General features: G+C 58.1%; 1 protein-coding gene across 2 annotated transcripts in view; it reads right to left on the reverse strand.

The window, feature by feature from the left end:
* Window positions 1-27,411, reverse strand: part of pomca (proopiomelanocortin a) — a 340,782-nt gene that overhangs the window by 287,561 nt on the left and 25,810 nt on the right. The window lies entirely within an intron of this gene.

Genomic DNA, 27,411 nt, shown 5'->3' on the forward strand with positions numbered 1-27,411 from the left:
GGAGAGACTGGACATCAGTCTGGGTCACTGCGGAGTGTCGGAGAGACTGGACATCAGTCTGGGTCACTGCGGGGTGTCGGAGAGACTGGACATCATTCTGGGTCACTGCGGAGTGTCGGAGAGACTGGACATCAGTCTGGGTCACTGCGGAGTGTCGGAGAGACTGGACATCAGTCTGGGTCACTGCGGAGTGTCGGAGAGACTGGACATCAGTCTGGGTCACTGCGGAGTGTCGGAATGTCGGAGAGACTGGACCTCAGTCTGGGTCACTGCGGAGTGTCGGAGTGTCGGAGAGACTGGACATCAGTCTGGGTCACTGCGGAGTGTCGGAGAGACTGTACATCAGTCTGGTTCACTGCGTAATGTCGGAGTGTCGGGGAGACTGGACCTCAGTCTGGGTCATTGCGGAGTGTCGGAGAGACTGGACATCAGTCTGGGTCACTGCGGAGTGTCGGAGAGTCTGGACATCAGTCTGGGTCACTGCGGAATGTCGGAGAAAGTGGACATTGGTCTTGGTCACTGCGCAGAGTCGGAGTGTCGGAGAGACTGGACATCAGTCTGGGTCACTGCGGAGTGTCGGAGTGTCGGAGAGACTGGACATCAGTCTGGGTCACTGCGGAGTGTCGGAGGGACTGGACATCAGTCTGGGTCACTGCGGAGTGTTGGAGAGACTGGACATCATTCTGGGACACATCGTCGTGTCTGAGAGACTGGACATCAGTCTGGGTCACTGCGGAGTGTCGGAGTGTCGGTGAGACTGGACATCAGTCTGGGTCACTGCGGAGTGTCGGAGAGACTGGACATCAGTCTGGGTCACTGAGGAGTGTCGGAGAGATTGGATATCAGTCTGGGTCACTGAGGAGTGTCGGAGAGATTGGATATCAGTCTGGGTCACTGTGGAGTGTCGGAGAGACTGGACATCAGTCTGGGTCACTGCGGAGTGTCGGAGGGACTGGACATTAGTCTGGGTCCCTGCGGAGCGTCGGAGAGACTGGACATCATTCTGGGACACATTGTCGTGTCTGAGAGACTGGACATCAGTCTGGGTCACTGCGGAGTGTCGGAGAGACTGGACATCAGTCTGGGTCACTGAGGAGTGTCGGAGAGATTGGATATCAGTCTGGGTCACTGTGGAGTGTCGGAGTTTCGGAGAGACTGGACATCAGTCTGGATCACTGCGGAGTGTCGGAGAGACTGGACATCAGTCTGGGTCACTGCGGAGTGTCGGAGAGACTGGACATCAGTCTGGGTCACTGCAGAGTGTCAGAGAGACTGGACATCAGTCTGGGTCACTGCGGAGTGTCGGAGTGTCGGAGAGACTGGACATCAGTCTGGGTCACTGCGGAGTGTCGGAGAGACTGGACATCAGTCTGGGTCACTGCGGAGTGTCGGAGAGACTGGACATCAGTCTGGGTCACTGCGGCGTGTCGGAGAGACTGGACATCGGTCTGGGTCACTGCGGAGTGTCGGAGAGTCGGGACATCAGTCTGGGTCACTGCGGAGCGTCGGAGAGACTGGACATCAGTCTGGTTCACTGCGTAATGTCGGAGTGTCGGGGAGACTGGACCTCAGTCTGGGTCACTGCGGAGTGTCGGAGAGACTGGACATCAGTCTGGGTCACTGCGGAGTGTCGGAGAGTCTGGACATCAGTCTGGGTCACTGCGGAGTGTCGGAGAGACTGGACATCAGTCTGGGTCACTGCGGAGTGTCGGAGTGTCGGAGAGACTGGACATTAGTCTGGGTCACTGCGGAGTGTCGGAGAGACTGGACATCAGTCTGGGTCACTGCGGTGTGTCGGAGTGTCGGAGAGTCTGGACATCAGTCTGGGTCACTGCGGAGTGTCGGAGTGTCAGAGAGACTGGACATCAGACTGGGTCACTGCGGGGTGTCGGAGAGACTGGACATCAGTCTGGGTCACTGTGGAATGTCGGAGAGACTGGACATCAGTCTGGGTCACTGCGGAGTGTTGGAGAGACTGGACATCAGTCTGGGTCACTGCAGGGTTTCGGAGAGACTGGACATCTGTCTGGGTCACTGCGGAGTGTCGGAGAGACTGGACACCAGTCTGGGTCACTGCGGAGTGTCGGAGAGACTGGACATCAGTCTGGGTCACTGCGGAGTGTCGGAGTGTCAGAGAGACTGGACATCAGACTGGGTCACTGCGGAGTGTCGGAGAGACTGGACATCAGTCTGGGTCACTGCGGAGGGTCGGAGTGTCGGAGTGACTGGACATCAGTCTGGGTCACTGCGGGGTGTCGGAGAGACTGGACATCAGTCTGGGTCACTGTGGAGTGTCGGAGAGACTGGACATCAGTCTGGGTCACTGCGGAGTGTCGGAGAGACTGGACATCAGTCTGGGTCAATGCGGGGTCTCGGAATGTCGGAGAGACTGGACATCAGTCTGGGTCACTGCAGGGTTTCGGAGAGACTGGACATCAGTCTGGGTCACTGCGGAGTGTCGGAGAGACTGGACATCAGTCTGGGTCACTGCGGAGTGTCGGAGAGACTGGACATCAGTCTGGGTCACTGCGGAGTGTCGGAGAGACTGGACACCAGTCTGGGTCACTGCGGAGTGTCGGAGAGACTGGACATCAGTCTGGGTCACTGCGGAGTGTCGGAATGTCGGAGAGACTGGACATCAGTCTGGGTCACTGCGGAGTGTCGGAGAGACTGGACATCAGTCTGGGTCACTGCGGAGTGTCGGACAGACTGGACATCAGTCTGGGTCCCTGCGGAGTGTCGGAGAGACTGGACATCAGTCTGGGTCTCTGTGGAGTGTCGAAGAGACTGGACATCAGTCTGGGTCACTGCGGAGTGTCAGAGTGTCGGAGAGACTGGACATCAGTCTGGGACACTGCGGAGTGTCGGAGAGACTGGACATCAGTCTGGGTCACTGCGGAGTGTCGGAGAGACTGGATATCAGTCTGGGTCACTGCGGAGTGTCGGAGAGACTGGACATCAGTCTGGGTCACTGCGGAGTGTCGGAGAGACTGGACATCAGTCTGGGTCACTGTGGAGTGTCGGAGAGACTGGACATCAGTCTGGGTCACTGCGGAATGTCGGAGAGACTGGACATCAGTCTGGGTCACTGCGGAGTGTCGGAGAGACTGGACATCAGTCTGGGTCACTGCGGAGTGTCGGAGTGTCGGAGAGACTGGACATCAGTCTGGGTCACTGCGGAGTGTCGGAGAGACTGGACATCAGTCTGGGTCACTGCGGGGTGTCGGAGAGACTGGACATCATTCTGGGTCACTGCGGAGTGTCGGAGAGACTGGACATCAGTCTGGGTCACTGCGGAGTGTGGGAGTGTTGGAGAGACTGGACATCAGTCTGGGTCACTGCGGAGTGTCGGAGTGTCGGAGAGACTGGACATCAGTCTGGGTCACTGCGGAGTGTCGGAGTGTCGGAGAGACTGGACATCAGTCTGGGTCACTGCGGAGTGTCGGAGAGACTGGACATCAGTCTGGGTCACTGCGGAGTGTCGGAGAGACTGGACATCAGTCTGGGTCACTGCGGAGTGTCGGAGTGTCGGAGAGACTGGACATCAGTCTGGGTCACTGCGGAATGTCGGAGAGACTGGACATCAGTCTGGTTCACTGCGTAATGTCGGAGTGTCGGGGAGACTGGACCTCAGTCTGGGTCATTGCGGAGTGTCGGAGAGACTGGACATCAGTCTGGGTCACTGCGGAGTGTCGGAGAGTCTGGACATCAGTCTGGGTCACTGCGGAATGTCGGAGAAAGTGGACATTGGTCTTGGTCATTGCGCAGAGTCGGAGTGTCGGAGAGACTGGACATCAGTCTGGGTCACTGCGGAGTGTCGGAGTGTCGGAGAGACTGGGCATCAGTCTGGGTCACTGCGGAGTGTCGGAGGGACTGGACATCAGTCTGGGTCACTGCGGAGTGTTGGAGAGACTGGACATCATTCTGGGACACATCGTCGTGTCTGAGAGACTGGACATCAGTCTGGGTCACTGCGGAGTGTCGGAGAGACTGGACATCAGTCTGGGTCACTGAGGAGTGTCGGAGAGATTGGATATCAGTCTGGGTCACTGAGGAGTGTCGGAGAGATTGGATATCAGTCTGGGTCACTGTGGAGTGTCGGAGAGACTGGACATCAGTCTGGGTCACTGCGGAGTGTCGGAGGGACTGGACATTAGTCTGGGTCCCTGCGGAGCGTCGGAGAGACTGGACATCATTCTGGGACACATCGTCGTGTCTGAGAGACTGGACATCAGTCTGGGTCACTGCGGAGTGTCGGAGAGACTGGACATCAGTCTGGGTCACTGCGGAGTGTCGGAGAGACTGGACATCAGTCTGGGTCACTGCAGAGTGTCAGAGAGACTGGACATCAGTCTGGGTCACTGCGGAGTGTCGGAGTGTCGGAGAGACTGGACATCAGTCTGGGTCACTGCGGAGTGTCGGAGAGACTGGACATCAGTCTGGGTCACTGCGGAGTGTCGGAGAGACTGGACATCAGTCTGGGTCACTGCGGAGTGTCGGAGAGACTGGACATCGGTCTGGGTCACTGCGGAGTGTCGGAGAGTCGGGACATCAGTCTGGTTCACTGCGTAATGTCGGAGTGTCGGGGAGACTGGACATCAGTCTGGGTCACTGCGGAGTGTCGGAGAGACTGGACATCAGTCTGGGTCACTGCGGAGTGTCGGAGTGTCGGAGAGACTGGACATTAGTCTGGGTCACTGCGGTGTGTCGGAGTGTCGGAGAGTCTGGACATCAGTCTGGGTCACTGCGGAGTGTCGGAGTATCGGAGAGTCTGGACATCAGTCTGGGTCACTGCGGAGTGTCGGAGAGACTGGACATCAGTCTGGGTCACTGCGGAGTGTCGGAGTGTCGGAGAGACTGGACATCAGTCTGGGTCACTGCGGAGTATCGGAGTGTCAGAGAGACTGGACATCAGACTGGGTCACTGCGGGGTGTCGGAGAGACTGGACATCAGTCTGGGTCACTGTGGAGTGTCGGAGAGACTGGACATCAGTCTGGGTCACTGCGGAGTGTCGGAGAGACTGGACATCAGTCTGGGTCAATGCGGGGTCTCGGAATGTCGGAGAGACTGGACATCAGTCTGGGTCACTGCGGAGTGTCGGAGAGACTGGACATCAGTCTGGGTCACTGCGGAGTGTCGGAGAGACTGGACATCAGTCTGGGTCACTGCGGAGTGTCGGAGAGACTGGACACCAGTCTGGGTCACTGCGGAGTGTCGGAGAGACTGGACATCAGTCTGGGTCACTGCAGAGTGTCGGAGAGACTGGACATCAGTCTGGGTCACTGCGGAGTGTCGGAATGTCGGAGAGACTGGACATCAGTCTGGGTCACTGTGGAGTGTCGGAGTGTCAGAGAGACTGGACATCAGTCTGGGTCACTGCGGAGTGTCGGAGAGACTGGACATCAGTCTGGGTCAATGCGGAGTGTCGGAGAGACTGGACATCAGTCTGGGTCCCTGCGGAATGTCGGAGAGACTGGACATCAGTCTGGGTCACTGCGGAGTGTCGGAGTGTCGGAGAGACTGGACATCAGTCTGGGTCACTGCGGAATGTCGGAGAGACTGGACATCAGTCTGGGTCACTGCGGAGTGTCGGAGAGACTGGACATCAGTCTGGGTCACTGCGGAATGTCGGAGAGACTGGACATCAGTCTGGGTCACTGTGGAGTGTCGGAGAGACTGGACATCAGTCTGGGTCACTGCGGAATGTCGGAGAGACTGAACATCAGTCTGGGTCACTGCGGAGTGTCGGAGTGTCGGAGAGACTGGATATCAGTCTGGGTCACTGCGGAGTGTCGGAGTGTCGGAGAGACAGGACATCAGTCTGGGTCACTGCGGAATGTCCGAGAGACTGGACATCAGTCTGGGTCACTGCGGAGTGTCGGAGAGACTGGACATCAGTCTGGGTCACTGCGGAGTGTCGTAGAGACTGGACATCAGACTGGGTCACCGCGGAGTGTCGGAGAGACTGGACATCAGCCTGGGTCACTGCGGTGTGTCGGTGTGTCGGAGAGACTGGACATCAGTCTGGGTCACTGCGGAGTGTCGGAGAGACTGGACATCAGTCTGGGTCACTGCGGAGTCTCGGAGAGACTGGACATCAGTCTGGGTCACTGCGGAATGTCGGAGAGACTGGACATCAGTCTGGGTCACTGCGGAGTGTCGGAGAGACTGGACATCAGTCTGGGTCACTGCGGAGTGTCGGAGAGACTGGACATCAGTCTGGGTCACTGCGGAATGTCGGAGAGACTGGACATCAGTCTGGGTCACTGCGGAGTGTCGGAGAGACTGGACATCAGTCTGGGTCACTGCGGAGTGTCGGACAGACTGGACATCAGTCTGGGTCAATGCGGGGTCTCGGAATGTCGGAGAGACTGGACATCAGTCTGGGTCACTGCGGAGTGTCGGAGAGACTGGACATCAGTCTGGGTCCCTGCGGAGTGTCGGAGAGACTGGATATCAGTCTGGGTCACTGCGGAGTGTCAGAGTGTCGGAGAGACTGGACATCAGTCTGGGACACTGCGGAGTGTCGGAGAGACTGGACATCAGTCTGGGTCACTGCGGAGTGTCGGAGAGACTGGATATCAGTCTGGGCCTCTGGGGAGTGTCGAAGAGACTGGACATCAGTCTGGGTCACTGCGGAGTGTCAGAGTGTCGGAGAGACTGGACATCAGTCTGGGACACTGCGGAGTGTCGGAGAGACTGGACATCAGTCTGGGTCACTGCGGAGTGTCGGAGAGACTGGATATCAGTCTGGGTCACTGCGGAGTGTCGGAGAGACTGGACATCAGTCTGGGTCACTGCGGAGTGTCGGAGAGACTGGACATCAGTCTGGGTCACTGCGGAATGTCGGAGAGACTGGACATCAGTCTGGGTCACTGTGGAGTGTCGGAGAGACTGGACATCAGTCTGGGTCACTGCGGAATGTCGGAGAGACTGGACATCAGTCTGGGTCACTGCGGAGTGTCGGAGAGACTGGACATCAGTCTTGGTCACTGCGGAGTGTCGGAGTGTCGGAGAGACTGGACATCAGTCTGGGTCACTGCGGAGTGTCGGAGAGACTGGACATCAGTCTTGGTCACTGCGGAGTGTCGGAGTGTCGGAGAGACTGGACATCAGTCTGGGTCACTGCGGAGTGTCGGAGAGACTGGATATCAGTCTGGGTCACTGCGGAGTGTCGGAGAGACTGGACATCAGTCTGGGTCACTGCGGAGTGTCGGAGAGACTGGACATCAGTCTGGGTCACTGCGGAGTGTCGGAGAGACTGGACAGCAGTCTGGGTCACTGCGGGGTGTCGGAGAGACTGGACATCAGTCTGGGTCACTGCGGAGTGTGGGAGTGTTGGAGAGACTGGACATCAGTCTGGGTCACTGCGGAGTGTCGTAGAGACTGGACATCAGTCTGGGTCACTGCGGAGTGTCGGAGTGTCGGAGAGACTGGACCTCAGTCTGGGTCACTGCGGAGTGTCGGAGTGTCGGAGAGACTGGACATCAGTCTGGGTCACTGCGGAGTGTCGGAGAGACTGGACATCAGTCTGGGTCACTGCGTAATGTCGGAGTGTCGGGGAGACTGGACCTCAGTCTGGGTCATTGCGGAGTGTCGGAGAGACTGGACATCAGTCTGGGTCACTGCGGAGTGTCGGAGAGTCTGGACATCAGTCTGGGTCACTGCGGAATGTCGGAGAAAGTGGACATTGGTCTTGGTCACTGCGCAGAGTCGGAGTGTCGGAGAGACTGGACATCAGTCTGGGTCACTGCGGAGTGTCGGAGGGACTGGACATCAGTCTGGGTCACTGCGGAGTGTTGGAGAGACTGGACATCATTCTGGGTCACTGCGGAGTGTCGGAGAGACTGGACATCAGTCTGGGTCACTGCGGAGTGTCGGAGAGACTGGACATCAGTCTGGGTCACTGAGGAGTGTCGGAGAGATTGGATATCAGTCTGGGTCACTGTGGAGTGTCGGAGAGATTGGATATCAGTCTGGGTCACTGTGGAGTGTCGGAGAGACTGGACATCAGTCTGGGTCACTGCGGAGTGTCGGAGGGACTGGACATTAGTCTGGGTCACTGAGGAGTGTCGGAGAGATTGGATATCAGTCTGGGTCACTGAGGAGTGTCGGAGAGATTGGATATCAGTCTGGGTCACTGTGGAGTGTCGGAGAGACTGGACATCAGTCTGGGTCACTGCGGAGTGTCGGAGGGACTGGACATTAGTCTGGGTCCCTGCGGAGCGTCGGAGAGTCTGGACATCATTCTGGGACACATCGTCGTGTCTGAGAGACTGGACATCAGTCTGGGTCACTGCGGAGTGTCGGAGAGACTGGACATCAGTCTGGGTCACTGCGGAGTGTCGGAGAGACTGGACATCAGTCTGGGTCACTGCAGAGTGTCAGAGAGACTGGACATCAGTCTGGGTCACTGCGGAGTGTCGGAGTGTCGGAGAGACTGGACATCAGTCTGGGTCACTGCGGAGTGTCGGAGAGACTGGACATCAGTCTGGGTCACTGCGGAGTGTCGGAGAGACTGGACATCAGTCTGGGTCACTGCGGAGTGTCGGAGAGACTGGACATCGGTCTGGGTCACTGCGGAGTGTCGGAGAGTCGGGACATCAGTCTGGGTCACTGCGGAGTGTCGGAGTGTCGGGGAGACTGGACCTCAGTCTGGGTCACTGCGGAGTGTCGGAGAGACTGGACATCAGTCTGGGTCACTGCGGAGTGTCGGAGAGACTGGACATCAGTCTGGGTCACTGCGGAGTGTCGGAGAGACTGGACATCAGTCTGGGTCACTGCGGAGTGTCGGAGAGACTGGACATCAGTCTGGGTCACTGCGGAGTGTCGGAGTGTCGGAGAGTCTGGACATCAGTCTGGGTCACTGCGGAGTGTCGTAGAGACTGGACATCAGTCTGGGTCACTGCGGAGTGTCGGAGTGTCGGAGAGACTGGACCTCAGTCTGGGTCACTGCGGAGTGTCGGAGTGTCGGAGAGACTGGACATCAGTCTGGGTCACTGCGGAATGTCGGAGAGACTGGACATCAGTCTGGTTCACTGCGTAATGTCGGAGTGTCGGGGAGACTGGACCTCAGTCTGGGTCATTGCGGAGTGTCGGAGAGTCTGGACATCAGTCTGGGTCACTGCGGAGTGTCGGAGTGTTGGAGAGACTGGACATCAGTCTGGGTCACTGCGGAATGTCGGAGAGACTGGACATCAGTCTGGTTCACTGCGTAATGTCGGAGTGTCGGAGAGACTGGACATCAGTCTGGGTCACTGCGGAGTGTCGGAGAGTCTGGACATCAGTCTGGGTCACTGCGGAATGTCGGAGAAAGTGGACATTGGTCTTGGTCACTGCGCAGAGTCGGAGTGTCGGAGAGACTGGACATCAGTCTGGGTCACTGCGGAATTTCAGAGAGACTGGACATCAGTCTGGGTCACTGCGGAGTGTCGGAGGGACTGGACATCAGTCTGGGTCACTGCGGATTGTTGGAGAGACTGGACATCAGTCTGGGTCACTGAGGAGTGTCGGAGTGTCGGAGAGACTGGACATCAGTCTGGGTCACTGCGGAGTGTCGGAGGGACTGGACATCAGTCTGGGTCACTGCGGATTGTTGGAGAGACTGGACATCATTCTGGGACACATCGTCGTGTCTGAGAGACTGGACATCAGTCTGGGTCACTGCGGAGTGTCGGAGAGACTGGACATCAGTCTGGGTCACTGAGGAGTGTCGGAGAGATTGGATATCAGTCTGGGTCACTGCGGAGTGTCGGAGTGTCGGAGAGACTGGACATCAGTCTGGGTCACTGCGGAGTGTCGGAGAGATTGGATATCAGTCTGGGTCACTGTGGAGTGTCGGAGAGACTGGACATCAGTCTGGGTCACTGCGGAGTGTCGGAGGGACTGGACATTAGTCTGGGTCCCTGCGGAGCGTCGGAGAGTCTGGACATCATTCTGGGACACATCGTCGTGTCTGAGAGACTGGACATCAGTCTGGGTCACTGCGGAGTGTCGGAGAGACTGGACATCAGTCTGGGTCACTGCGGAGTGTCGGAGAGACTGGACATCAGTCTGGGTCACTGCAGAGTGTCAGAGAGACTGGACATCAGTCTGGGTCACTGCGGAGTGTCGGAGTGTCGGAGAGACTGGACATCAGTCTGGGTCACTGCGGAGTGTCGGAGAGACTGGACATCAGTCTGGGTCACTGCGGAGTGTCGGAGAGACTGGACATCAGTCTGGGTCACTGCGGAGTGTCGGAGAGACTGGACATCGGTCTGGGTCACTGCGGAGTGTCGGAGAGTCGGGACATCAGTCTGGTTCACTGCGTAATGTCGGAGTGTCGGGGAGACTGGACCTCAGTCTGGGTCACTGCGGAGTGTCGGAGAGACTGGACATCAGTCTGGGTCACTGCGGAGTGTCGGAGAGTCTGGACATCAGTCTGGGTCACTGCGGAGTGTCGGAGAGACTGGACATCAGTCTGGGTCACTGCGGAGTGTCGGAGTGTCGGAGAGACTGGACAATAGTCTGGGTCACTGCGGTGTGTCGGAGTGTCGGAGATTCTGGACATCAGTCTGGGTCACTGCGGAGTGTCGGAGAGACTGGACATCAGTCTGGGTCACTGTGGAGTGTCGGAGAGACTGGACATCAGTCTGGGTCACTGCGGAGTGTCGGAGAGACTGGACATCAGTCTGGGTCACTGCGGAGTATCGGAGTGTCAGAGAGACTGGACATCAGACTGGGTCACTGCGGGGTGTCGGAGAGACTGGACATCAGTCTGGGTCACTGTGGAGTGTCGGAGAGACTGGACATCAGTCTGGGTCACTGCGGAGTGTCGGAGAGACTGGACATCAGTCTGGGTCAATGCGGGGTCTCGGAATGTCGGAGAGACTGGACATCAGTCTGGGTCACTGCGGAGTGTCGGAGAGACTGGACATCAGTCTGGGTCACTGCGGAGTGTCGGAGAGACTGGACATCAGTCTGGGTCACTGCGGAGTGTCAGAGAGACTGGACATCAGTCTGGGTCACTGCGGGGTGTCGGAGTGTCGGAGAGACTGGACATCAGTCTGGGTCACTGCGGAGTGTCGGAGAGACTGGACATCAGTCTGGGTCACTGCGGAGTGTCAGAGAGACTGGACATCAGTCTGGGTCACTGCGGAGTGTCGGAGTGTCGGAGAGACTGGACATCAGTCTGGGTCACTGCGGAGTGTCGGAGAGACTGGACATCAGTCTGGGTCACTGCGGAGTGTCGGAGAGACTGGACATCAGTCTGGGTCACTGCGGAGTGTCGGAGAGACTGGACATCAGTCTGGGTCACTGCGGAGTGACGGAGTGTCGGAGAGACAGGACATCAGTCTGGCTCACTGCGGAGTGTCAGAGAGACTGGACATCAGTCTGGGTCGCTGCGGAGTGTCGGAGTGTCAGAGAGACTGGACATCAGTCTGGGTCACTGCGGAGTGTCGGAGAGACTGGACATCAGTCTGGGTCACTGCGGAGTGTCAGAGAGACTGGACATCAGTCTGGGTCACTGCGGAGTGTCGGAGAGACTGGACATCAGTCTGGGTCAATGCGGGGTCTCGGAATGTCGGAGAGACTGGACATCAGTCTGGGTCCCTGCGGAGTGTCGGAGAGACTGGACATCAGTCTGGGTCACTGTGGAGTGTCGGAGTGTCAGAGAGACTGGACATCAGTCTGGGTCACTGCGGAGTGTCGGAGAGACTGGACATCAGTCTGGGTCAATGCGGGGTCTCGGAATGTCGGAGAGACTGGACATCAGTCTGGGTCTCTGGGGAGTGTCGAAGAGACTGGACATCAGTCTGGGTCACTGCGGAGTGTCGGAGAGACTGGATATCAGTCTGGGTCACTGCGGAGTGTCGGAGAGACTGGACATCAGTCTGGGTCACTGCGGAATGTCGGAGTGTTGGAGAGACTGGACATCAGTCTGGGGCACTGCGGAGTGTCGGAGAGACTGGACATCAGTCTGGGTCACTGTGGAGTGTCGGAGAGACTGGACATCAGTCTGGGTCACTGCGGAATGTCGGAGAGACTGGACATCAGTCTGGGTCACTGCGGAGTGACGGAGTGTCGGAGAGACAGGACATCAGTCTGGGTCACTGCGGAATGTCGGAGTGTTGGAGAGACTGGACATCAGTCTGGGGCACTGCGGAGTGTCGGAGAGACTGGACATCAGTCTGGGTCACTGCGGAATGTCGGAGTGTTGGAGAGACTGGACATCAGTCTGGGGCACTGCGGAGTGTCGGAGTGTCGGAGAGACTGGATATCAGTCTGGGTCACTGCGGAGTGTCGGAGTGTTGGAGAGACTGGACATCAGTCTGGGGCACTGCGGAGTGTCGGAGAGACTGGACATCAGTCTGGGTCACTGCGGAGTGTCGGAGAGACTGGACATCAGTCTGGGTCACTGCGGAGTGTCGGAGAGACTGGACATCAGTCTGGGTCACTGCGGAGTGACGGAGTGTCGGAGAGACAGGACATCAGTCTGGGTCACTGCGGAGTGTCAGAGAGACTGGACATCAGTCTGGGTCGCTGCGGAGTGTCGGAGTGTCAGAGAGACTGGACATCAGTCTGGGTCACTGCGGAGTGTCGGAGAGACTGGACATCAGTCTGGGTCACTGCGGAGTGTCGGAGTGTCAGAGAGACTGGACATCAGTCTGGGTCACTGCGGAGTGTCGGAGAGACTGGACATCAGTCTGGGTCAATGCGGGGTCTCGGAATGTCGGAGAGACTGGACATCAGTCTGGGTCCCTGCGGAGTGTCGGAGAGACTGGACATCAGTCTGGGTCACTGTGGAGTGTCGGAGTGTCAGAGAGACTGGACATCAGTCTGGGTCACTGCGGAGTGTCGGAGAGACTGGACATCAGTCTGGGTCAATGCGGGGTCTCGGAATGTCGGAGAGACTGGACATCAGTCTGGGTCTCTGGGGAGTGTCGAAGAGACTGGACATCAGTCTGGGTCAATGCGGGGTCTCGGAATGTCGGAGAGACTGGACATCAGTCTGGGTCTCTGGGGAGTGTCGAAGAGACTGGACATCAGTCTGGGTCACTGCGGAATGTCGGAGTGTTGGAGAGACTGGACATCAGTCTGGGGCACTGCGGAGTGTCGGAGAGACTGGACATCAGTCTGGGTCACTGTGGAGTGTCGGAGAGACTGGACATCAGTCTGGGTCACTGCGGAGTGTCGGAGAGACTGGACATCAGTCTGGGTCACTGCGGAGTGTCGGAGAGACTGGACATCAGTCTGGGTCACTGCGGAATGTCGGAGTGTTGGAGAGACTAGACATCAGTCTGGGGCACTGCGGAGTGTCGGAGAGACTGGACATCAGTCTGGGTCACTGTGGAGTGTCGGAGAGACTGGACATCAGTCTGGGTCACTGCGGAATGTCGGAGAGACTGGACATCAGTCTGGGTCACTGCGGAGTGTCGGAGAGACTGGACATCAGTCTGGGTCACTGCGGAGTGTCGGAGAGACTGGACATCAGTCTGGGTCACTGCGGAGTGTCGGAGAGACTGGACATCAGTCTGGGTCACTGCGGAGTGTCGGAGAGACTGGACATCAGTCTGGGTCACTGCGGAGTGTCGGAGAGACTGGGCATCCGTCTGGGTCACTGCGGAATGTCGGAGAGACTGGACATCAGTCTGGGGCACTGCGGAGTGTCGGAGTGTCGGAGAGACTGGACATCAGTCTGGGTCACTGCGGAATGTCGGAGAGACTGGACATCAGTCTGGGTCACTGCGGAGTGTCGGAGAGACTGGGCATCCGTCTGGGTCACTGCGGAATGTCGGAGAGACTGGACATCAGTCTGGGTCACTGCGGAGTGTCGGAATGTCGGAGAGACTGGACATCAGTCTGGGTCACTGCGGAGTGTCTGAGAGACTGGACATCAGTCTGGGTCACTGCGGAGTGTCGGAATGTCGGAGAGACTGGACATCAGTCTGGGTCACTGCGGAGTGTCGGAGGGACTGGACATCAGTCTGGGTCACTGCGGAATGTCGGAGAGACTGGATATCAGTCTGGGTCACTGCGGAGTGTCGGAGAGACTGGACATCAGTCTGGGTCACTGCGGAGTGTCGGAGAGACTGGACATCAGTCTGGGTCACTGCGGAATGTCGGAGAGACTGGACATCAGTCTGGGTCACTGTGGAGTGTCGGAGAGACTGGACATCAGTCTGGGTCACTGCGGAATGTCGGAGAGACTGGACATCAGTCTGGATCACTGCGGAGTGTCGGAGAGACTGGACATCAGTCTGGGTCACTGCGGAGTGTCGGAGAGACTGGACATCAGTCTGGGTCACTGCGGAGTGTCGGAGAGACTGGACATCAGTCTGGGTCACTGCGGAGTGTCGGAGAGACTGGACATCAGTCTGGGTCACTGCGGAGTGTCGGAGAGACTGGACATCAGTCTGGGTCACTGCGGAGTGTCGGAGAGACTGGACATCAGTCTGGGTCACTGCGGAGTGTCGGAGAGACTGGACATCAGTCTGGGTCACTGCGGAGTGTCGGAGAGACTGGACATCAGTCTGGGTCACTGCGGGGTGTCGGAGAGACTGGACATCATTCTGGGTCACTGCGGAGTGTCGGAGAGACTGGACATCAGTCTGGGTCACTGCGGAGTGTGGGAGTGTTGGAGAGACTGGACATCAGTCTGGGTCACTGCGGAGTGTCGGAGAGACTGGACATCAGTCTGGGTCACTGCGGAGTGTGGGAGTGTTGGAGAGACTGGACATCAGTCTGGGTCACTGCGGAGTGTCGTAGAGACTGGACATCAGTCTGGGTCACTGCGGAGTGTCGGAGTGTCGGAGAGACTGGACATCAGTCTGGGTCACTGCGGAGTGTCGGAGTGTCGGAGAGACTGGACATCAGTCTGGGTCACTGCGGAGTGTCGGAGAGACTGGACATCAGTCTGGGTCACTGCGGAGTGTCGGAGAGACTGGACATCAGTCTGGGTCACTGCGGAGTGTCGGAGTGTCGGAGAGACTGGACATCAGTCTGGGTCACTGCGGAATGTCGGAGAGACTGGACATCAGTCTGGTTCACTGCGTAATGTCGGAGTGTCGGGGAGACTGGACCTCAGTCTGGGTCATTGCGGAGTGTCGGAGAGACTGGACATCAGTCTGGGTCACTGCGGAGTGTCGGAGAGTCTGGACATCAGTCTGGGTCACTGCGGAATGTCGGAGAAAGTGGACATTGGTCTTGGTCATTGCGCAGAGTCGGAGTGTCGGAGAGACTGGACATCAGTCTGGGTCACTGCGGAGTGTCGGAGTGTCGGAGAGACTGGGCATCAGTCTGGGTCACTGCGGAGTGTCGGAGGGACTGGACATCAGTCTGGGTCACTGCGGAGTGTTGGAGAGACTGGACATCATTCTGGGACACATCGTCGTGTCTGAGAGACTGGACATCAGTCTGGGTCACTGCGGAGTGTCGGAGAGACTGGACATCAGTCTGGGTCACTGAGGAGTGTCGGAGAGATTGGATATCAGTCTGGGTCACTGAGGAGTGTCGGAGAGATTGGATATCAGTCTGGGTCACTGTGGAGTGTCGGAGAGACTGGACATCAGTCTGGGTCACTGCGGAGTGTCGGAGGGACTGGACATTAGTCTGGGTCCCTGCGGAGCGTCGGAGAGACTGGACATCATTCTGGGACACATCGTCGTGTCTGAGAGACTGGACATCAGTCTGGGTCACTGCGGAGTGTCGGAGAGACTGGACATCAGTCTGGGTCACTGCGGAGTGTCGGAGAGACTGGACATCAGTCTGGGTCACTGCGGAGTGTCGGAGTGTCGGAGAGACTGGACATCAGTCTGGGTCACTGCAGAGTGTCAGAGAGACTGGACATCAGTCTGGGTCACTGCGGAGTGTCGGAGTGTCGGAGAGACTGGACATCAGTCTGGGTCACTGCGGAGTGTCGGAGAGACTGGACATCAGTCTGGGTCACTGCGGAGTGTCGGAGAGACTGGACATCAGTCTGGGTCACTGCGGAGTGTCGGAGAGACTGGACATCGGTCTGGGTCACTGCGGAGTGTCGGAGAGTCGGGACATCAGTCTGGTTCACTGCGTAATGTCGGAGTGTCGGGGAGACTGGACATCAGTCTGGGTCACTGCGGAGTGTCGGAGAGACTGGACATCAGTCTGGGTCACTGCGGAGTGTCGGAGTGTCGGAGAGACTGGACATTAGTCTGGGTCACTGCGGTGTGTCGGAGTGTCGGAGAGTCTGGACATCAGTCTGGGTCACTGCGGAGTGTCGGAGTATCGGAGAGTCTGGACATCAGTCTGGGTCACTGCGGAGTGTCGGAGAGACTGGACATCAGTCTGGGTCACTGCGGAGTGTCGGAGAGACTGGACATCAGTCTGGGTCACTGCGGAGTATCGGAGTGTCAGAGAGACTGGACATCAGACTGGGTCACTGCGGGGTGTCGGAGAGACTGGACATCAGTCTGGGTCACTGTGGAGTGTCGGAGAGACTGGACATCAGTCTGGGTCACTGCGGAGTGTCGGAGAGACTGGACATCAGTCTGGGTCAATGCGGGGTCTCGGAATGTCGGAGAGACTGGACATCAGTCTGGGTCACTGCGGAGTGTCGGAGAGACTGGACATCAGTCTGGGTCACTGCGGAGTGTCGGAGAGACTGGACATCAGCCTGGGTCACTGCGGAGTGTCGGAGAGACTGGACATTAGTCTGGGTCACTGCGGAGTGTCGGAGAGACTGGACACCAGTCTGGGTCACTGCGGAGTGTCGGAGAGACTGGACATCAGTCTGGGTCACTGCAGAGTGTCGGAGAGACTGGACATCAGTCTGGGTCACTGCGGAGTGTCGGAATGTCGGAGAGACTGGACATCAGTCTGGGTCACTGTGGAGTGTCGGAGTGTCAGAGAGACTGGACATCAGTCTGGGTCACTGCGGAGTGTCGGAGAGACTGGACATCAGTCTGGGTCAATGCGGAGTGTCGGAGAGACTGGACATCAGTCTGGGTCCCTGCGGAATGTCGGAGAGACTGGACATCAGTCTGGGTCTCTGGGGAGTGTCGAAGAGACTGGACATCAGTCTGGGTCACTGCGGAGTGTCGGAGAGACTGGACATCAGTCTGGGTCACTGCGGAGTGTCGGAGAGACTGGACATCAGTCTGGGTCACTGCGGAATGTCGGAGAGACTGGACATCAGTCTGGGTCACTGCGGAGTGTCGGAGAGACTGGACATCAGTCTGGGTCACTGCGGAATGTCGGAGAGACTGGACATCAGTCTGGGTCACTGTGGAGTGTCGGAGAGACTGGACATCAGTCTGGGTCACTGCGGAATGTCGGAGAGACTGGACATCAGTCTGGGTCACTGCGGAGTGTCGGAGTGTCGGAGAGACAGGACATCAGTCTGGGTCACTGCGGAATGTCCGAGAGACTGGACATCAGTCTGGGTCACTGCGGAGTGTCGGAGAGACTGGACATCAGTCTGGGTCACTGCGGAGTGTCGTAGAGACTGGACATCAGACTGGGTCACCGCGGAGTGTCGGAGAGACTGGACATCAGCCTGGGTCACTGCGGTGTGTCGGTGTGTCGGAGAGACTGGACATCAGTCTGGGTCACTGCGGAGTGTCGGAGAGACTGGACATCAGTCTGGGTCACTGCGGAGTCTCGGAGAGACTGGACATCAGTCTGGGTCACTGCGGAATGTCGGAGAGACTGGACATCAGTCTGGGTCACTGCGGAGTGTCGGAGAGACTGGACATCAGTCTGGGTCACTGCGGAGTGTCGGAGAGACTGGACATCAGTCTGGGTCACTGCGGAATGTCGGAGAGACTGGACATCAGTCTGGGTCACTGCGGAGTGTCGGAGAGACTGGACATCAGTCTGGGTCACTGCGGAGTGTCGGACAGACTGGACATCAGTCTGGGTCAATGCGGGGTCTCGGAATGTCGGAGAGACTGGACATCAGTCTGGGTCACTGCGGAGTGTCGGAGAGACTGGACATCAGTCTGGGTCCCTGCGGAGTGTCGGAGAGACTGGACATCAGTCTGGGCCTCTGGGGAGTGTCGAAGAGACTGGACATCAGTCTGGGTCACTGCGGAGTGTCAGAGTGTCGGAGAGACTGGACATCAGTCTGGGACACTGCGGAGTGTCGGAGAGACTGGACATCAGTCTGGGTCACTGCGGAGTGTCGGAGAGACTGGATATCAGTCTGGGTCACTGCGGAGTGTCGGAGAGACTGGACATCAGTCTGGCTCACTGCGGAGTGTCGGAGAGACTGGACATCAGTCTGGGTCACTGCGGAATGTCGGAGAGACTGGACATCAGTCTGGGTCACTGTGGAGTGTCGGAGAGACTGGACATCAGTCTGGGTCACTGCGGAATGTCGGAGAGACTGGACATCAGTCTGGGTCACTGCGGAGTGTCGGAGAGACTGGACATCAGTCTTGGTCACTGCGGAGTGTCGGAGTGTCGGAGAGACTGGACATCAGTCTGGGTCACTGCGGAGTGTCGGAGAGACTGGACATCAGTCTTGGTCACTGCGGAGTGTCGGAGTGTCGGAGAGACTGGACATCAGTCTGGGTCACTGCGGAGTGTCGGAGAGACTGGATATCAGTCTGGGTCACTGCGGAGTGTCGGAGAGACTGGACATCAGTCTGGGTCACTGCGGAGTGTCGGAGAGACTGGACATCAGTCTGGGTCACTGCGGAGTGTCGGAGAGACTGGACAGCAGTCTGGGTCACTGCGGGGTGTCGGAGAGACTGGACATCAGTCTGGGTCACTGCGGAGTGTGGGAGTGTTGGAGAGACTGGACATCAGTCTGGGTCACTGCGGAGTGTCGTAGAGACTGGACATCAGTCTGGGTCACTGCGGAGTGTCGGAGTGTCGGAGAGACTGGACCTCAGTCTGGGTCACTGCGGAGTGTCGGAGTGTCGGAGAGACTGGACATCAGTCTGGGTCACTGCGGAATGTCGGAGAGACTGGACATCAGTCTGGTTCACTGCGTAATGTCGGAGTGTCGGGGAGACTGGACCTCAGTCTGGGTCATTGCGGAGTGTCGGAGAGACTGGACATCAGTCTGGGTCACTGCGGAGTGTCGGAGTGTCGGAGAGACTGGACATCAGTCTGGGTCACTGCGGAGTGTCGGAGAGACTGGACATCAGTCTGGGTCACTGCGGAGTGTTGGAGAGACTGGACATCAGTCTGGGTCACTGTGGAGTGTCGGAGAGACTGGACATCAGTCTGGGTCACTGCGGAATGTCGGAGAGACTGGACATCAGTCTGGGTCACTGCGGAGTGTCGGAGAGACTGGACATCAGTCTGGGTCACTGCGGAGTGTCGGAGTGTCGGAGAGACTGGACATCAGTCTGGGTCACTGCGGAGTGTCGGAGAGACTGGACATCAGTCTGGGTCACTGCGGAGTGTCGGAGAGACTGGACAGCAGTCTGGGTCACTGCGGGGTGTCGGAGAGACTGGACATCATTCTGGGTCACTGCGGAGTGTCGGAGAGACTGGACATCAGTCTGGGTCACTGCGGAGTGTGGGAGTGTTGGAGAGACTGGACATCAGTCTGGGTCACTGCGGAGTGTCGTAGAGACTGGACATCAGTCTGGGTCACTGCGGAGTGTCGGAGTGTCGGAGAGACTGGACCTCAGTCTGGGTCAATGCGGAGTGTCGGAGTGTCGGAGAGACTGGACATCAGTCTGGGTCACTGCGGAGTGTCGGAGAGACTGGACATCAGTCTGGGTCACTGCGGAGTGTCGGAGAGACTGGACATCAGTCTGGGTCATTGCGGCGTGTCGGAGAGACTGGACATCGGTCTGGGTCACTGCGGAGTGTCGGAGAGTCGGGACATCAGTCTGGGTCACTGCGGAGTGTCGGAGAGACTGGACATCAGTCTGGTTCACTGCGTAATATCGGAGTGTCGGGGAGACTGGACCTCAGTCTGGGTCACTGCGGAGTGTCGGAGAGACTGGACATCAGTCTGGGTCACTGCGGAGTGTCGGAGAGTCTGGACATCAGTCTGGGTCACTGCGGAGTGTCGGAGAGACTGGACATCAGTCTGGGTCACTGCGGAGTGTCGGAGTGTCGGAGAGACTGGACATTAGTCTGGGTCACTGCGGAGTGTCGGAGAGACTGGACATCAGTCTGGGTCACTGCGGTGTGTCGGAGTGTCGGAGAGTCTGGACATCAGTCTGGGTCACTGCGGAGTGTCGGAGAGACTGGACATCAGTCTGGGTCACTGCGGAGTATCGGAGTGTCAGAGAGACTGGACATCAGACTGGGTCACTGCGGGGTGTCGGAGAGACTGGACATCAGTCTGGGTCACTGTGGAGTGTCGGAGTGACTGGACATCAGTCTGGGTCACTGCGGAGTGTCGGAGAGACTGGACATCAGTCTGGGTCAATGCGGGGTCTCGGAATGTCGGAGAGACTGGACATCAGTCTGGGTCACTGCGGAGTGTCGGAGAGACTGGACATCAGTCTGGGTCACTGCAGGGTTTCGGAGAGACTGGACATCAGTCTGGGTCACTGCGGAGTGTCGGAGAGACTGGACATCAGTCTGGGTCACTGCGGAGTGTCGGAGAGACTGGACATCAGTCTGGGTCACTGCGGAGTGTCGGAGAGACTGGACACCAGTCTGGGTCACTGCGGAGTGTCGGAGAGACTGGACATCAGTCTGGGTCACTGCGGAGTGTCGGAATGTCGGAGAGACTGGACATCAGTCTGGGTCACTGCGGAGTGTCGGAGTGTCGGAGAGACTGGACATCAGTCTGGGTCAATGCGGGGTCTCGGAATGTCGGAGAGACTGGACATCAGTCTGGGTCACTGCGGAGTGTCGGAGAGACTGGACATCAGTCTGGGTCCCTGCGGAGTGTCGGAGAGACTGGACATCAGTCTGGGTCTCTGGGGAGTGTCGAAGAGACTGGACATCAGTCTGGGTCACTGCGGAGTGTCAGAGTGTCGGAGAGACTGGACATCAGTCTGGGACACTGCGGAGTGTCGGAGAGACTGGACATCAGTCTGGGTCACTGCGGAGTGTCGGAGAGACTGGATATCAGTCTGGGTCACTGCGGAGTGTCGGAGAGACTGGACATCAGTCTGGGTCACTGCGGAGTGTCGGAGTGTCGGAGAGACTGGACATCAGTCTGGCTCACTGCGGAGTGTGGGAGTGTTGGAGAGACTGGACATCAGTCTGGGTCACTGCGGAGTGTCGGAGTGTCGGTGAGACTGGACATCAGTCTGGGTCACTGCGGAGTGTCGGAGTGTCGGAGAGACTGGACATCTGTCTGCGTCACTGCGGAGTGTCGGAGTGTCGGAGAGACTGGACATCAGTCTGGGTCACTGCGGAGTGTCGGAGAGACTGGACATCAGTCTGGGTCACTGCGGGGTGTCGGAGAGACTGGACATCATTCTGGGTCACTGCGGAGTGTCGGAGAGACTGGACATCAGTCTGGGTCACTGCGGAGTGTGGGAGTGTTGGAGAGACTGGACATCAGTCTGGGTCACTGCGGAGTGTCGGAGTGTCGGAGAGACTGGACATCAGTCTGGGTCACTGCGGAGTGTCGGAGTGTCGGAGAGACTGGACATCAGTCTGGGTCACTGCGGAGTGTCGGAGTGTCGGAGAGACTGGACATCAGTCTGGGTCACTGCGGGGTCTCGGAATGTCGGAGAGACTGGACATCAGTCTGGGTCACTGCAGGGTTTCGGAGAGACTGGACATCAGTCTGGGTCACTGCGGAGTGTCGGAGAGACTGGACATCAGTCTGGGTCACTGCGGAGTGTCGTAGAGACTGGACATCAGTCTGGGTCACTGCGGAGTGTCGGAGTGTCGGAGAGACTGGACCTCAGTCTGGGTCACTGCGGAGTGTCGGAGTGTCGGAGAGACTGGACATCAGTCTGGGTCACTGCGGAGTGTCGGAGAGACTGTACATCAGTCTGGTTCACTGCGTAATGTCGGAGTGTCGGGGAGACTGGACCTCAGTCTGGGTCATTGCGGAGTGTCGGAGAGACTGGACATCAGTCTGGGTCACTGCGGAGTGTCGGAGAGTCTGGACATCAGTCTGGGTCACTGCGGAATGTCGGAGAAAGTGGACATTGGTCTTGGTCACTGCGCAGAGTCGGAGTGTCGGAGAGACTGGACATCAGTCTGGGTCACTGCGGAGTGTCGGAGTGTCGGAGAGACTGGACATCAGTCTGGGTCACTGCGGAGTGTCGGAGGGACTGGACATCAGTCTGGGTCACTGCGGAGTGTTGGAGAGACTGGACATCATTCTGGGACACATCGTCGTGTCTGAGAGACTGGACATCAGTCTGGGTCACTGCGGAGTGTCGGAGAGACTGGACATCAGTCTGGGTCACTGAGGAGTGTCGGAGAGATTGGATATCAGTCTGGGTCACTGAGGAGTGTCGGAGAGATTGGATATCAGTCTGGGTCACTGTGGAGTGTCGGAGAGACTGGACATCAGTCTGGGTCACTGCGGAGTGTCGGAGGGACTGGACATTAGTCTGGGTCCCTGCGGAGCGTCGGAGAGACTGGACATCATTCTGGGACACATTGTCGTGTCTGAGAGACTGGACATCAGTCTGGGTCACTGCGGAGTGTCGGAGAGACTGGACATCAGTCTGGGTCACTGAGGAGTGTCGGAGAGATTGGATATCAGTCTGGGTCACTGTGGAGTGTCGGAGTTTCGGAGAGACTGGACATCAGTCTGGATCACTGCGGAGTGTCGGAGAGACTGGACATCAGTCTGGGTCACTGCGGAGTGTCGGAGAGACTGGACATCAGTCTGGGTCACTGCAGAGTGTCAGAGAGACTGGACATCAGTCTGGGTCACTGCGGAGTGTCGGAGTGTCGGAGAGACTGGACATCAGTCTGGGTCACTGCGGCGTGTCGGAGAGACTGGACATCGGTCTGGGTCACTGCGGAGTGTCGGAGAGTCGGGACATCAGTCTGGGTCACTGCGGAGCGTCGGAGAGACTGGACATCAGTCTGGTTCACTGCGTAATGTCGGAGTGTCGGGGAGACTGGACCTCAGTCTGGGTCACTGCGGAGTGTCGGAGAGACTGGACATCAGTCTGGGTCACTGCGGAGTGTCGGAGTGTCGGAGAGACTGGACATTAGTCTGGGTCACTGCGGAGTGTCGGAGAGACTGGACATCAGTCTGGGTCACTGCGGTGTGTCGGAGTGTCGGAGAGTCTGGACATCAGTCTGGGTCACTGCGGAGTGTCGGAGTGTCAGAGAGACTGGACATCAGACTGGGTCACTGCGGGGTGTCGGAGAGACTGGACATCAGTCTGGGTCACTGTGGAATGTCGGAGAGACTGGACATCAGTCTGGGTCACTGCGGAGTGTCGGAGAGACTGGACATCAGTCTGGGTCACTGCAGGGTTTCGGAGAGACTGGACATCAGTCTGGGTCACTGCGGAGTGTCGGAGAGACTGGACATCAGTCTGGGTCACTGCGGAGTGTCGGAGAGACTGGACATCAGTCTGGGTCACTGCGGAGTGTCGGAGAGACTGGACATCAGTCTGGGTCACTGCGGAGTGTCGGAGAGACTGGACACCAGTCTGGGTCACTGCGGAGTGTCGGAGAGACTGGACATCAGTCTGGGTCACTGCGGAGTGTCGGAGTGTCAGAGAGACTGGACATCAGACTGGGTCACTGCGGGGTGTCGGAGAGACTGGACATCAGTCTGGGTCACTGTGGAGTGTCGGAGAGACTGGACATCAGTCTGGGTCACTGCGGAGTGTCGGAGAGACTGGACATCAGTCTGGGTCAATGCGGGGTCTCGGAATGTCGGAGAGACTGGACATCAGTCTGGGTCACTGCAGGGTTTCGGAGAGACTGGACATCAGTCTGGGTCACTGCGGAGTGTCGGAGAGACTGGACATCAGTCTGGGTCACTGCGGAGTGTCGGAGAGACTGGACATCAGTCTGGGTCACTGCGGAGTGTCGGAGAGACTGGACACCAGTCTGGGTCACTGCGGAGTGTCGGAGAGACTGGACATCAGTCTGGGTCACTGCGGAGTGTCGGAATGTCGGAGAGACTGGACATCAGTCTGGGTCACTGCGGAGTGTCGGAGAGACTGGACATCAGTCTGGGTCACTGCGGAGTGTCGGACAGACTGGACATCAGTCTGGGTCCCTGCGGAGTGTCGGAGAGACTGGACATCAGTCTGGGTCTCTGGGGAGTGTCGAAGAGACTGGACATCAGTCTGGGTCACTGCGGAGTGTCAGAGTGTCGGAGAGACTGGACATCAGTCTGGGACACTGCGGAGTGTCGGAGAGACTGGACATCAGTCTGGGTCACTGCGGAGTGTCGGAGAGACTGGATATCAGTCTGGGTCACTGCGGAGTGTCGGAGAGACTGGACATCAGTCTGGGTCACTGCGGAGTGTCGGAGAGACTGGACATCAGTCTGGGTCACTGTGGAGTGTCGGAGAGACTGGACATCAGTCTGGGTCACTGCGGAATGTCGGAGAGACTGGACATCAGTCTGGGTCACTGCGGAGTGTCGGAGAGACTGGACATCAGTCTGGGTCACTGCGGAGTGTCGGAGTGTCGGAGAGACTGGACATCAGTCTGGGTCACTGCGGAGTGTCGGAGAGACTGGACATCAGTCTGGGTCACTGCGGAGTGTCGGAGAGACTGGACATCAGTCTGGGTCACTGCGGAGTGTCGGAGAGACTGGACAGCAGTCTGGGTCACTGCGGGGTGTCGGAGAGACTGGACATCATTCTGGGTCACTGCGGAGTGTCGGAGAGACTGGACATCAGTCTGGGTCACTGCGGAGTGTGGGAGTGTTGGAGAGACTGGACATCAGTCTGGGTCACTGCGGAGTGTCGGAGTGTCGGAGAGACTGGACATCAGTCTGGGTCACTGCGGAGTGTCGGAGTGTCGGAGAGACTGGACATCAGTCTGGGTCACTGCGGAGTGTCGGAGTGTCGGAGAGACTGGACATCAGTCTGGGTCACTGCGGGGTCTCGGAATGTCGGAGAGACTGGACATCAGTCTGGGTCACTGCAGGGTTTCGGAGAGACTGGACATCAGTCTGGGTCACTGCGGAGTGTCGGAGAGACTGGACATCAGTCTGGGTCACTGCGGAGTGTCGGAGAGACTGGACATCAGTCTGGGTCACTGCGGAGTGTCGGAGAGACTGGACACCAGTCTGGGTCACTGCGGAGTGTCGGAGAGACTGGACATCAGTCTGGGTCACTGCGGAGTGTCGGAATGTCGGAGAGACTGGACATCAGTCTGGGTCACTGCGGAGTGTCGGAGAGACTGGACATCAGTCTGGGTCACTGCGGAGTGTCGGACAGACTGGACATCAGTCTGGGTCCCTGCGGAGTGTCGGAGAGACTGGACATCAGTCTGGGTCTCTGGGGAGTGTCGAAGAGACTGGACATCAGTCTGGGTCACTGCGGAGTGTCAGAGTGTCGGAGAGACTGGACATCAGTCTGGGACACTGCGGAGTGTCGGAGAGACTGGACATCAGTCTGGGTCACTGCGGAGTGTCGGAGAGACTGGATATCAGTCTGGGTCACTGCGGAGTGTCGGAGAGACTGGACATCAGTCTGGGTCACTGCGGAGTGTCGGAGAGACTGGACATCAGTCTGGGTCACTGTGGAGTGTCGGAGAGACTGGACATCAGTCTGGGTCACTGCGGAATGTCGGAGAGACTGGACATCAGTCTGGGTCACTGCGGAGTGTCGGAGAGACTGGACATCAGTCTGGGTCACTGCGGAGTGTCGGAGTGTCGGAGAGACTGGACATCAGTCTGGGTCACTGCGGAGTGTCGGAGAGACTGGACATCAGTCTGGGTCACTGCGGAGTGTCGGAGAGACTGGACATCAGTCTGGGTCACTGCGGAGTGTCGGAGAGACTGGACAGCAGTCTGGGTCACTGCGGGGTGTCGGAGAGACTGGACATCATTCTGGGTCACTGCGGAGTGTCGGAGAGACTGGACATCAGTCTGGGTCACTGCGGAGTGTGGGAGTGTTGGAGAGACTGGACATCAGTCTGGGTCACTGCGGAGTGTCGTAGAGACTGGACATCAGTCTGGGTCACTGCGGAGTGTCGGAGTGTCGGAGAGACTGGACATCAGTCTGGGTCACTGCGGAGTGTCGGAGTGTCGGAGAGACTGGACATCAGTCTGGGTCACTGCGGAGTGTCGGAGAGACTGGACATCAGTCTGGGTCACTGCGGAGTGTCGGAGAGACTGGACATCAGTCTGGGTCACTGCGGAGTGTCGGAGTGTCGGAGAGACTGGACATCAGTCTGGGTCACTGCGGAATGTCGGAGAGACTGGACATCAGTCTGGTTCACTGCGTAATGTCGGAGTGTCGGGGAGACTGGACCTCAGTCTGGGTCATTGCGGAGTGTCGGAGAGACTGGACATCAGTCTGGGTCACTGCGGAGTGTCGGAGAGTCTGGACATCAGTCTGGGTCACTGCGGAATGTCGGAGAAAGTGGACATTGGTCTTGGTCATTGCGCAGAGTCGGAGTGTCGGAGAGACTGGACATCAGTCTGGGTCACTGCGGAGTGTCGGAGTGTCGGAGAGACTGGGCATCAGTCTGGGTCACTGCGGAGTGTCGGAGGGACTGGACATCAGTCTGGGTCACTGCGGAGTGTTGGAGAGACTGGACATCATTCTGGGACACATCGTCGTGTCTGAGAGACTGGACATCAGTCTGGGTCACTGCGGAGTGTCGGAGAGACTGGACATCAGTCTGGGTCACTGAGGAGTGTCGGAGAGATTGGATATCAGTCTGGGTCACTGAGGAGTGTCGGAGAGATTGGATATCAGTCTGGGTCACTGTGGAGTGTCGGAGAGACTGGACATCAGTCTGGGTCACTGCGGAGTGTCGGAGGGACTGGACATTAGTCTGGGTCCCTGCGGAGCGTCGGAGAGACTGGACATCATTCTGGGACACATCGTCGTGTCTGAGAGACTGGACATCAGTCTGGGTCACTGCGGAGTGTCGGAGAGACTGGACATCAGTCTGGGTCACTGCGGAGTGTCGGAGAGACTGGACATCAGTCTGGGTCACTGCAGAGTGTCAGAGAGACTGGACATCAGTCTGGGTCACTGCGGAGTGTCGGAGTGTCGGAGAGACTGGACATCAGTCTGGGTCACTGCGGAGTGTCGGAGAGACTGGACATCAGTCTGGGTCACTGCGGAGTGTCGGAGAGACTGGACATCAGTCTGGGTCACTGCGGAGTGTCGGAGAGACTGGACATCGGTCTGGGTCACTGCGGAGTGTCGGAGAGTCGGGACATCAGTCTGGTTCACTGCGTAATGTCGGAGTGTCGGGGAGACTGGACATCAGTCTGGGTCACTGCGGAGTGTCGGAGAGACTGGACATCAGTCTGGGTCACTGCGGAGTGTCGGAGTGTCGGAGAGACTGGACATTAGTCTGGGTCACTGCGGTGTGTCGGAGTGTCGGAGAGTCTGGAC

Source organism: Scyliorhinus torazame, chromosome 1 (assembly GCF_047496885.1).
Source record: "Scyliorhinus torazame isolate Kashiwa2021f chromosome 1, sScyTor2.1, whole genome shotgun sequence".
Taxonomy (NCBI): domain Eukaryota; kingdom Metazoa; phylum Chordata; class Chondrichthyes; order Carcharhiniformes; family Scyliorhinidae; genus Scyliorhinus; species Scyliorhinus torazame.